Source organism: Bactrocera neohumeralis, chromosome 5 (genome assembly GCF_024586455.1).
Source record: "Bactrocera neohumeralis isolate Rockhampton chromosome 5, APGP_CSIRO_Bneo_wtdbg2-racon-allhic-juicebox.fasta_v2, whole genome shotgun sequence".
Lineage (NCBI taxonomy): Eukaryota > Metazoa > Arthropoda > Insecta > Diptera > Tephritidae > Bactrocera > Bactrocera neohumeralis.
The window spans coordinates 3,784,479-3,795,144 of record NC_065922.1 but is presented as its reverse complement, the minus strand read 5'-3'; the positions used below and the strand labels follow the sequence as shown (position 1 = coordinate 3,795,144).

General features: G+C 38.8%; 1 protein-coding gene across 4 annotated transcripts in view; it reads left to right on the top strand.

Moving 5' to 3' along the window:
- The first annotated feature begins 1,029 nt into the window (after positions 1–1,029).
- The window catches only part of LOC126760632 (eye-specific diacylglycerol kinase), a 213,050-nt gene continuing 203,413 nt past the window's right edge, over positions 1,030–10,666 (top strand). For 2 of the 4 annotated variants that reach the window (XM_050476413.1, XM_050476414.1), the window contains exons 1-2: positions 1,030–1,372; positions 5,896–6,060. The gene's annotated coding sequence lies outside the window, so the exon portion shown is untranslated. The remainder of the gene's footprint in view (positions 1,373–5,895; positions 6,061–10,666) is intronic. The other 2 variants (XM_050476412.1, XM_050476411.1) reach the window with 1 other exon arrangement.

Sequence of the window (10,666 nt, the reverse complement as noted above, 5' to 3'; positions counted from 1 at the left end):
ATCTGGATGCGAGTAAGTAGTAGAAAGAAATGCCTATGTTCCACTCTTAGCCGGAATGATTTTGCAGTTGCCAAAGTTCTTTGCGGTTTTGCTTCTGAGTTTCTTTAAGTTTCTGTTCGAAAATCTAACATATCTCTTCTTGCCGAATATTATGGGTGTCTTGCTATCTATAATTTTTTCGTAGGTTTTGCGATGAAAAAATAGAAAAAACTAAGGACTTTTTATAGTTTTTAATTATATTTTTATTATATTTCTAAACTAAAAGAGCATTGAATTTTCTCCTTTACACCCAGCCTCAGTCAGAGGCATGTGTGGATGCGCATACAGAAATGGGAGGCAAAGTTAATGTGCCAACTGTTGAGTTTCCGTTTTCTTACTTTTTTCAAACTGCCGCATGCCACCCACAAATCCTTTGGCAACAACGCACACCCAGCAAAGCAGTGGTCTCATGGTATATGCTGGCTAACAATGAGTACGGGAGAGAGAGAGTACAAATGCTTTCACGTTTCTTCTTTTTGCCGGCTAAGCCAACATTCTACGCTCATTCATACAAGCACATTGGATGGATGCGCTAACGATTAGCAAAACACACGGAGGAATACATAGAGCAACAATAAAAGCAACAACAAATCGAAAATCACCAAGAACAACGAAGCAACAACAATAAACCGACGACGCTTACAGGTGTTTTGAATGCTACACGAATGCCGCCGCGTTACAAAGTGGTGACGAAAGCGGCGGTTCGAGAGTGTGAATGAGCGCGAGAGAGATGACGAGCGGATGTGAGCACATTTTAAGGATTTTCGCCGCGCCGTTGTGAGCTTTTCTGCCACAACGCTTATATGTTGTCCACCAGGCATGTGGCAAAAGCTCTATTCACGCTATGTGTTGCTGTTGTTGCTGCGGCGAAAGCATTGTCTCGACTTGGCAGTGGCTCTTGCTCGACACTCGGTGTTTTCCTGCCTTCGACGTGGAAAGTGCTTCAGTTTTATTTGAACATTCGGTGCGCGCAGTACGTTTTGTGGCAGTCAACGCGACGAATATTTTAAATTTGATTAATAGTTGAGATCTCCTCAAGTGTTTACATATTCATATACATTGTAACATACAACAACAAATGCAAAAATACAATAAATAGCCAACAAGCAGAAACATGTAAACTCACAGCCAGTGGGCAAATTCGGAAACTTTGTATCAAATCGAGTGCCGTCTCTGGTTTTTGCTGTTGCTGTTGTTTTTGAAAATTTTCAAGTGCTTTGAGCAAAAAATAAATGAAAGTGTTTTCAAAATGCTGCCCAAGCATTTGCAGCAAGTTTGTGAGCTAGACTCGAAAGACTGAAGTGCAAAGCAAACAAGAAGTGAAATATTGAAAGTAAATAAATAATAAGTACACAAAGTGGGCTCTTTGTGCACGGAACTGTGCTTTGCTAGCGCCTAGTGCCGCACCAGAGTCGTTGTGCCAACATTAAAAACATTAAATGTGCGCATTTCAAGCAAATGCACTACAACAATTAGAACAAACAGTCCCCTACCCAAATGCCGTCCGTCCGCGTACCCATTGACTTAAGCATTTTTGGTGCTTGCCTTCATCCCCGCGCAGCACACTTTGTTTCGCGTCATTCCACAGAGCTCAACGGTTTAGGGGCACACTAAAGGCCCATTATCACACACATACATGCTCACATATCCATCACCCCTTCGCATTTGTCTGGCTTGGCTATGACTACCTGTTTCCCGGCGAATATGTCATATCACAAACAGCAACCATTAGCATACACACGCACACACACGTCGTGACATTTACGTTGCCACGTGTGCATAATGTTGTGTCTTAGTTGCTGTCAGTCGCGCGATTTCCTACTAACCTCCTTCAGTCTCTTCAGGGCTGGCCTATTTTCCTTTTATTTGTATTCCGCTATGCGCTCCTTGCAACACATTTTCCACCTCCCGTCAAAGCTAATCAACTGGCTGGCTTCATTTTATGTATTTCATTAGTTGCCCATCTACTCGTGTACGTGTGTGTGTGCATGCGTGCGTGTAGGCTATTGTCTGTGTTGCCGGGGGCCAAAGGTACCGGCGGCGGCTGTTCGCTCTTCCCTTGCAACATTCGGTGTCAGTTCATATTAACTTCACTTTTGTTACAATGCAAACGCCCCCACTGCCGTGCCACTTCCGGTGCGCCTGTGTTGTTCGTTTTTGTTTTCGTTTCTAGCTCTTGGTGCGTCATGTCTGGTATCCTTCGACATTGTTGACATTTTTCCGTCCAGACACACACTTCATTATGCTTATGATTTATTTCCAGCATTAATGTGAACTTGCCACTAAGAGCGGCGTGGTCAAAAGTCTTTTGTTATTATTGTTTGCTCCGCGCTTTATTGTGTTTTTGTTAGCTTTGTTTACTTTTTTCGTTTAATCCATATTTTTGTGCTCACATTCATTTGTTGGTTTTTTGTCGTTTAAAAATTTATTCGTTTTGCGTTGGTTGAACGCGTGTTTTTCACGCTCTTCTCTCATCTACAATTTAATATCGTCTTTTTTAATTTGTCCTTTGCTTTTTGTTGTGCTGACATGTTTTGACTGAAACTGTCATCAACAGTTAGTTTTCTTTTTTATCTTTTCTAAAAATGTAGGTGGCCGCTCACAGGCTTAAATTGCTCATACGCAGTGGTTCCTGAAATGGTTGTGGATATAAAAGTTGCGTATACGCCGTGTTTTACTTATCTCTAGTGAAAATTTGCAATTTGTAATGAAGACAGGATCTACGCGTATGTGGAGAAAAATATGTAATTTTAAAAAAACCAGGCGATTTTTTAACACATTGTTTAGAAATCCAAAAAACTTGTCCAAACGAAAATATTCTTCTGGTAGCTTTACTCATAGAGCCACTAAATTTTTTGCAAGTAAGCTTCAATTAAATATGAAACACCATTTATCAATATGTACGAAGAATGTAATTGCCTGCAAAAGTTTCACCTAAATTGCTTATTGCTTTGGAATTATGACTTTTGAGACATTGAACATTATCAATTTTTTCTAATTTCAATTATTTGTTTTAAATTCAAATTTACTTTTAATCAATCAATTGAAATCTAGAAAAATATTTTCAACTCAACTCCATATTAAATTTTTTTCTTAAAATATTAAAAAGTTGTATATGTATATTGGTAGTCGAAAAAGTCTTTTCGTATTTTGTCAATAGATGTCGTTGCATTCGTACATTTGCTGTGCTACCAATCACATTGTGTCATACCATATAGTGTTGGAAAGGTGAGATTTTAAGTTTCTTTTGACCAATAAAAAGAATTAAATTCGGAGAAGTTGAAAAAAGTTACAGCTGTTCAAAAATGATTGAAAATAATGAAGAAATTCGCTATATTTTGAAATTTTTATATAAAAAGGAGAAGAATGCCACGCAAGCCTGCAATGAAATGTGTGAAGTATACGGAGACGATGCTGTATCAGTTCGTGTAGCACAACAATGGTTCTCTCGCATCCGTTCTGGAAATTTCGAAATTTCGACTTACACTGATGAAATAATGTCTCTAGCGGAAAAATGGCAAAAAGTGGTCGACCAAAATGATACATATTTGTTTATTTATTTATTAGTATAAATATAAAAAAATAAACTGAACTTTGATTAGAAATACGAAAAGACTTTTTCGACTATCCAATATTTTGAAAAAATTATTTAAGCGATTCCATATGATTTTCTTCTATGACTCCTTATTATTTCAAAATAATTTTTTTATTTGAAATTTTAATTTTTTACTACCTAAAGGAGCTCAATCAGTTTTTGGGTCCAAAAGCTGACATTTATCGCTTTATTTCCTTCTTCACTCGGCCTGTTTATTTATACGATTTTTTGTTGTATTTATCAGGCTATTAAACTCATTCGAGTTTCGCGCTTAATCCACCCGATAATCATCCAAAATTTGTGCAGAGCAACATCCAGTAAGAAGAGTCCATAAATTTAAAACCCGAAGTTGTGGCACATTTTGGTGGCAGTCACGTCCGGCACGTCTCCTTTTCGTTGCGGTTTGAGATTTACCGTTCAATGTGCGTGGTATCCCCACGCAGTGCTGTAAGTACGATTCGTTCTTCTCCCTTTGAGTAAATATACCATTGATACCGGAGCTTGTCAGCTGCTGGCTGCCGCATTGAAAGCTGTGCGAATGCCATCTCAGCTATTATCCAACACTTGGCAGCCGATTAGGGGAGCGTTGTTGCTTTCAGGGTGCGTAGCAGGTGCGATTATTTACGCGCTCTTAACTGTTTTGGCACAAAGTGTTTTTCTATTCACTCCCATGCATGTATTCGTGTGTGTGTGCGTGCAAACGCCGGCGGGTAAAACGCATAATTTCGACGTAATGAACTTCACGTTCCTCCTCGGTTGGCATTCAGTGGCGCCATTAAATACGGTGAATACAAGCTCGGCGAAGAGAGCTGTGTGCAACGGTGCAAGCGTCAGGCCAAACGGTATCAAATGTTAATTTCGTTTGTTTTGGCTTTGTTTTCAAAATTTATCAAGCCCATTCACTTTCCCTCACGCGCCTCTTTAGCAATTGTTTGCAAGCAGCCATGTATGTGGGTGTGTGTGTGTGTGTACTTCATTGGTTCAGCTGTTGAATAACATGTGGCGCCCTCAAATTTAATGCAATTTATATTCATTTATTCGACGCTTGCAACACATTTGGCAAATGAGCGAGATATTTGCGCTCACATGTATGCAAACACACACACAAACACACGTGCACTTTCACCACAGTTGAGTTGAGCGAGTTCATTACACGACTTGTACTCCTACGTGTGTGTATGTTTTTGTGTACTTGCATACTTATAAGTAGCTGTAATTATGCCGACCTGAAACATGCGCCAACGTGCCCCAAGCCAAATTCAACACAAATGAATGAAATTATTTAAAGAAATAATAAATTTGCAAGGAATGCTTGCTTTTTGTTTTTGCTTTGTATTTGCAAATGCAGAAAAATAAAAATTTAAATTCAATATTAACTTAGAGGTGGAGGGTGCTCTATGCAAACTCTAATCACTTAGGTGAGCTCTTGGGGAAGTTTTGTATTTCTGTTCGGCAGAATTCCTGCTTAAAGTTAATTCCTTTTTGATCCTTATTCTTCAGATACAACTTTAAATCATGGCGTGTTTTTCTTCTGTGCTACGACTGCCTAAAATTGTCAGAACTTATACAGAAGAGGGCCCATTCGGTTCCATTTGGATATATTCAAGGGCTCCTAAATGAGTAAATATAGCCTTATTCAGGCTTCTCAAATGGTCTGTAGATCTAACTTTCGAAGTGAACTAAAATGAGTAGGCGATTATGTTTTATTCTAATCAAGTTGAACTTATTATCATATAATATATGTATAACCCTTTTTCTGCTTGTCGAGAGATAATTCTGTTTAATTTCTGTTTTTTTTTTTTAATTTTGACGATTTTTTGTATGTATAAGAAGTTCAGCGGAGCCACCTTTTTCCGAGCGATTGTCGGAAACGGCGTCAAAATGGCCGAGATTTGAATATTTTCGTTTGAAAATTTCACAAAATTTTTGTAAATTACGTATTTTTGAAATAATGAAAAATTTAAATAAAATACTTGTATATAATTTTTATATGAAAAAAGTTACTAAAGTTAAGACTTTTTTTTGCGTGTGGAAACCCATGTAAGCCATTAAGTTAGTTTCTTTAGTCATCTTCAGTGAACACATTCGATTACGAGTCGTTTTCCAATCGTTCTCTCACTATAACATTTATTTGGTAATTAAAGACTTTTCTAACACATGAATCAAAATAATTTAGTGTTGGCACAATGGTACGCCAAAAATATGATTTTACATTTCCTTTCCTTTGCTTTTAAAATTTTTCTAATATCTAAAATTTTTAGTGTCTCAAAATGCGGTGTGAATCAAATATGTTAAAAACTTAAAACTAAAAGCGTGTAAACAATAAAAAAGAGAGTGTGTAAGACAACTTAAAAGCTCATTAAACCAAATTTCAAACGAAACCTCAAAGTAATACGACAAAAAATAAGATTAATATATGTAAATAGGTAAGTACCGTTTCAAATATTTCTGCTTGAAATTTTAATTAACGTGCAAGTGAAACAATTAAAGGCGAAAAAAGGCGATTTATTTTCCAGAAGTAAAATGGTTTGTGAAAAGGTGTGGAATTTATAAAATTAGTGGGTTTGGTTTAACGAATAAGCTGCTCATCTACTTTAGCAATTTGGAATTTTGAAGAATTTTAAAGGATTGTTGTAATACACCACATATTAAATTCTACCTTTTGAACTGTTCTTTAACAAAACATTTTAATCTCCCTTAAATACCGTTCAACCTGTGTATACCCATATGATCGTTTTATTAAGGGAAAGTTGACTTAAGAACACACCGAATGATTTTCTCCAGCCTTTTGTTGTCCAAGCAAATACCTGTGATTTCTTTGTTACGAAAACATACCTTTTTGTTTGTGTGTTAGTGCTTACGTAAGTTTCGAATTCCCTTGCAATCCTTTTTACTTCAAGGATACAACTCCAGTTACCAAACAAAACAGGAATTCTCATTAAAAAGTTTGCCCAGACAATGCAAAAACTGATTTGAGTGCGTATGCTTTGTATTGCGGTATATCCATACACACACATGTACTTGACTATCAAACTTTTTTAGTGTGTGAAGGTAGTTGGGGGAGTTTATTAAATTTTTCGGAAAAGCTCAAGGCATTAAACTCATAACCTCATCAGTGCATAAAAACATTTCACATTTAATGAATTTATTTTTTAGGCAAAAATTTATATATATTTGTATATCATACACATGCATACCATATTTGCCCGTTCTCAATCATTTAAATCCTTAATTTGCAGCCACACACATACCCATAAACAAATACACACAAAAACAGCACTAAACTAGGAATGGATTTGTTTGCTGATTTTAATTAGAATTTGTTGTCGGTTTTTTCAATGCAAGCCCATTTATCACACACACTCACGCACACGCATATACACAAATAGGCAAAAAGTCTGTTGATATCACTTTGCCTTCAGGCGGGCGCTGCACTTAATCTCTTTCACCTCACAAGCCCACACGCTCCATCCTCCTCGTCTCGAATAGCGCGCACGTGCCGCCATGAAACAGGCTTCTCTTCGCAGAATGCTCCTATGTAAACACCAACTCTCGTTTCAGAAGAGCGCTTTATCATTATTTTGACAACATTTACTATTATTTGTTTCATATGGGCGGCTGGGAAGGCCAACATCCAAATTTTACATGGATCGTACGACCCGAGCATGAAATAATAAGAACAAAACAAGCATACGATTATCTGAAGGTCAAAACGTGTATGTACGAGTATGCGCGCGTGTAGTTGTATGAAATTTAATTCTGCTCTGTTGTTGTGAGAGAATTTCCATGAACTGACTTATTTGATATTAGCTTTTGCATTCCTAATTCAACTTGGCTTCCAGATTGACAGTTACATTGAATATGTATCTGTAGCCTGAAAGTGCAAATAATGGATCGGACTGGTAAGAGACTGTTATATTGAATTTAATGCTCAAAAATGTGCTTCTGGTTTTTGAAATAATTCAAATCAATCGTAGTTTTGTCCGATAATTTCTCTTGAATATTGTTTATATGAGAAGTTTAAACGGTTTCTTGAAGCTAATACATAGCTCTCAAACTTTTACTTATAGGATGTAAGTGCTTGAGTCAAATTTGAACTATGTGCACATGTGCGTGTATGTGTGTGCATGGCTCCCGACATGCAGACGGAGGCGAGTCTTTGCAGCTTCGATAGTTGATGTCCTACCGACGTCTGGGATGCTTTCGGAGCCCTAGCTACCGCTCCATAAGTGATAATTGGTTGCACTATCATGGTGCACAACCATCTGATAATCCTTGGTTTATACCCCCAGGATTTACCAGCAACCCGATTGCACACCATCATCACCTTCGTGGCTTTGAACATGCTGCTTCCGGAATCCAGCGTGAGACCCAGGTACTTGACCATATTAGTAATCTCTATCGCTCTGCCTCCGAGTGTTAGGCTCCTAAGGTCAGGCAGAGACCTGACAATGGTCGTGTTCAACCCTTGGCCAGGCCTAATCCCCTTTTGTACGATATCGCAGAGAGTATCCTCAAATTTTTCTCTGGCTATAGTAACTATGTCGTCCGAATATCCTTGACAGCGAATTCATTTGTTAGTTAGCAACAAAAGTAGTTCGTCCATGACGAGGCCCCACAGCAGGGGGAATAGCATTCGCATGCAGGGGTGACGTTATCAGCGCCTTCGACCTTATTTCGTGGTCCACGATCTTGTCCATACTCTTTAGTAGGAAGGTAGTTGGACTAATCGGTCTAAAGGATTTAGCCAGTGAGTAGTCCTTTCCACTTTCGGTATAAAGATCACCTTTGCTGTCCTCCATGGTTCAGGGATATACGCCAGCGCCAGGCTATCTCTCATCAGCTGAACAAGATACGGCAGTAGAACCTGCTCTTCTTGTTGAATAAGTGCTGGAAATATGCTGTCCGCCCTCGGGGATTTGAAATTAGAGAACGGGGCCGTAGCCCACCTGACTGAGTCCGCAGTAAACAATTTCATTGCGACTACCCAAAATAGGCGAGACTGGTTATGTTCGACGACAGGTAGACACTGGTGTTCTTCAATAGCTCTCTACTGGTCGTATAAGTACTGTCACATTTTTTAATTACTAGAGTTGTGTCCGCCTTCTCCTTAGCCAGAGTTTTGTGTAGTCTTGCTGCCTCTGATATTGAAGAGACGTTTTCACAGAAATTCCAAAAATTCTCCAGCTTTGCAGACCTAATCTTCTTGTTATAGGGTTTGTTAAAAATTTAAGTAAAATCAGTTCTTGTAGTCCTATACTGAACACAAGGATAGAATGGATATTCTGCTCCCTACTATCTTAGCATATCTTAAATTGTCCCCTTCCTAAAACGAGGACTCTTTTCTTTTCTGACTTCATAACCTATATAGTGACAGTCGCTTGCTGAAGTGAGATATATATATCAGAAATTGATAAAATTAATTATTTCGCCCAACTAAGATAACTCTTTTTACTTAAATTCTTCAGAAAAATCGGAAGATGATTTGACGCTTAGCGTACGGTCACCTGGTACTTGCGCTACTTTTCAATAATCCTGGACTAATGCATACTTCATTTTGGATATAAATAGGAAGATCATATTATCCCATCATCAATATCAGTTCTTCTACTTGTTTACCGGCAAGTTTAAAAAAATATATTGATCATAATATTTTAATTAACATTTGACCAATTTAAATAGCACATGGGCATGTGAATGCTGACATATCATAATTTATGGCAAATACAAACTATGGTATCTCGATCCCTAAATCGACAATTACGAGTTACCGTTAGGTGATTTGGTGTAAATTGTTAAAAATAGAAAGAAAATACTTGAAAATTTTATGACTAGAGCCATGTCAACATCATGTACATATTAAATGTACTCCCGTACTCTTCAGGCTGCACTGTCGGACATCGGAAGCGCGCTTGATGTTGGTTAGGTGGTGTCTAAGTAAACGGACGTTCGTTCTAAACCCACACAGGCAATCGGAGCAGATGATAGACAGCTCAAAGGGTGCATTTGAGCGGCTGAAATTAGACCAGCTGCCATAAATTCGACTGCCCATAACGTTCTAACACCGCACACATATGTTTGGGGGCAGTGAGCATGCATGTGCTTGGGTACTCAGTTATGCACCGTTATGTGTGGTGTGCGCCAGTTCATAAATTTGGCATATGCGAGTGTTTTACATTTATTTGAGTTGCTGTCTGCGTCGGCTCTGTTGCCTTGTGCCCTGCTGCCCGCTGCGTGTTGACAATGTCCTTTCGTGCGCCATGATAGCTGTGTAGAATTGCCGCATTATCATTGTTGTTGCTGCTGTTGGCAGCTATTATTGCGTGCCGCAATGCCATTTGCGATGACGCACGCGCATATGTATTGGTGTACTTGTGCCGTTACTGTTGCTTTGTTGTTTTTACGATTCGTACTCCTTCCTGTGTGGCGCATCCGCGCAAATTTACGACAACCCAGTGGCCCACAGGTGCCGCCAGGGCGTATAAGTGATTCACTTGAAATGATTGCGTGGTTGCCACACCGGTTGCTGACGTTTTCGTTGTTTGCGGCCGTGTGCGGGTGTGTATGTCTACGCAAGTACGTTCCACTGTCCACCGCATACGCTGTCACTTACGAGCGTGCCTGCACTGCCTGTTGACAAACGAGCAGATGCCCCATATGTTCATGTACATATGTATGTGCGTGTGTGTGAGTTTAGAGTGTGTCTCGTGGTTTACTATTAGCGCAACACACATTCGTCATGCACATTACCCTCCTGCATACCGTGCAGCTACGCTCAGTTTCACTGCCGTGGCAATAACTGTTGTGCGTGTGTGTGATTTTTCTTAATTTCTAAGAATCTGAAAATGTCAGACACATCAGCAGTAGGACATAGTATGCATGCTTCCAAATATGAGAGATAATGCTGGACCTTAATGTTATACAACTAATATGGACATGGATACACGCATACATACATACATATATTATGTATATATATATGTCTCTTACATATCAGTAGATGTTCCACTGCCAAAAATATTTGTCATGTGC